Below are 2,291 nucleotides of genomic sequence, written 5' to 3' on the forward strand. Positions count from 1 at the left end.
CGCTGGGGAGGTAACCGTCCCCCGGCGGGCTGATCCGAGGGCGTGCGGGGGCCTGGGATGAGAGCAGGCGGAAGCTGGGGTATCGGTGGAGAAGGATACGTATACCTTAAGGATCCTTATGATGCTAATTAACTAGACTTATGATCCTTATGATGCTAATTAACTAACCCGTTTGGCCGGGTTAGTTACCCCTGTACTTTACTGTTCGCTTCATAAATATGTCCAGTCCTCTCACATAGACTGCAGATTTCTTGAGGAATTCTTGTTAATCATGGTTCATAGCTTTTTGAATCCCCTATGGCACCTAGTAATAGTACACCTTATACTATTAAGTATTCAAAAAATAATTATAATTAAATGTAAATTCTTTTCGAGTCTTTACATATGTTCCACCCTTTCCTATCTTAATGAATTGCAGTCTCTTACAAAACCTGCTTTGTAGTTTATTTTTAGTGAGAGCTGAGTTAAGCTTAGCATCATGACGCAATCTATGCCGTAAGCTTCAGTAGTAGACCCTAGTTCTAATACCACAGATTTCGAAAAACCTAAATTCAAATCTATGTTCATTCTTTATACACCCTTACAATTTTAACTTTTCAGACTACGTAGGATTTTGGGGTGGAGGTTGTGGATGTTAAAACACAATTATTTTAACAGCAAAATGGGTTTATGCAGGAAAAGCAGAGAATTGCAATTTGGGCCAGGCAAGCCGTAGTGAATCATAGGCAAGTGCAAGAGACAAAGGGAAGGTCAGCTTTTATTAGGTTTTAGGAGGAGACTGGGGAGGGTTGTCTTGAATAAAAGTTCATTGGAGAAGAACAGGAGTTAGTTGTTATGGCAGTTTCTTATTAGCTGCAAGCAGTGGTCAGTGCCTTGTTGCTGGGACAAGAAGTGATCTTCTTAAAAGCAGGTGATGCAATTCCCATGTGAAAAAATGTCCTCCCTTGTACCAGAAGAGAAGTAACGTTCTTATTATCATGGATAAGAAGTTGTGACAGAGAAAATTTTATACAAAGAATTCTGTATAAGCTGACCTTGTTAAAATCATTTGTATCTTCCTTATTCCTGCTGGTTATGCAGGCTGTAACAGCGGTACATGCGTGACAGCTCTCCTTCAGGGCTTCCTGACTCTAATTTAAATGAGGTTTTTCCTTAATTTATTTTCACATGAAAACTGTTTTACTTTGGTCCCCCATTTTTTTATTCTTTTAACACTTTTTCTAACTACCCATTTATTTTGGGTTTTCAGGTTCCCCTCCAGTCTTCACCTTTTAAAAAATATATTTATTTTATTTATTTATTTTTGGTTGCATAGGGTCTTCGTTGCTGCGCAAAGGCTTTTTCTCTAGTTGCAGTGAGCGGGGGCTACTCTTCGTTGAGGGGCGAGTGCTTCTCATTGCGGTGGTTTCTCTTGTTGCGGAGCACGGGCTCTAGAGCGCAGGCTCAGTAGTTGTGGTGCCCCAGCTGTTACTCCGTGGCATGTGGGACCAGAGCTTGAACCCGCGTCCCCTAGCATTGGCAGGCCGATTCTTAACCACCAGGGAAGTGCCTCCAGTCTTCATCTTAATTTCCCCTCCTTATCTGTTCCTGCTGACAGCCACCACCAATGTTTCTATCCAGTCCCCAACCTTAACCTAAAAATATTTTGTCTACCCCCAGTAGCTTTGATTTGTTTTTTAGAGTTTTGTCATCTAATCATCACAATGAAACAAATAACAATAAACATTGAGAAGTTGCAGTGCTTCAGCTCTTTCAAAACACTTATTTTTGCTCTTTTTTTTTTTTCTTTTTAAACCCCAACCTCCCCGGAAGTTTTCAGGACGCGCAGGCTCAGCGGCCACGGCTCACGGGCCCAGCCGCTCTGCGGCATGTGGGATCTTCCCAGACCGCGGCACGAACTCGTGTCCCCTGCATCGGCAGGCGGACCCTCAACCACTGCACCACCAGGGAAGCCCTATTTTTGCTCTTTATCTCATAGTTCTTGCCTCCCGGCTGGGATGGTAACCAGAAATAACTGGCAACAGACTAGAACTATGCTCTCAGTTTCTTTTTTCACATTAAAAAAAAAATTTTAGAAACCAAAGTTGTACACATAGGTAGTTTAGAAGTAAAATAGTGTTATAACCGAAGCAAAGATTTCTTAAAAGGTACTAATAATAACAGATGAAATTGCTAAATTTGACTTCATCAAAATTTAAATTTTCTGTTCAACAAAAAGCACCATTTAGAAAGTGAAAAGAAGCTACAGACTGGAAAATATCTTCTTATTTATTTATTTATTTTTTTGGCTG

This window comes from Kogia breviceps, chromosome 10, assembly GCF_026419965.1.
Source record: "Kogia breviceps isolate mKogBre1 chromosome 10, mKogBre1 haplotype 1, whole genome shotgun sequence".
Lineage (NCBI taxonomy): Eukaryota > Metazoa > Chordata > Mammalia > Artiodactyla > Physeteridae > Kogia > Kogia breviceps.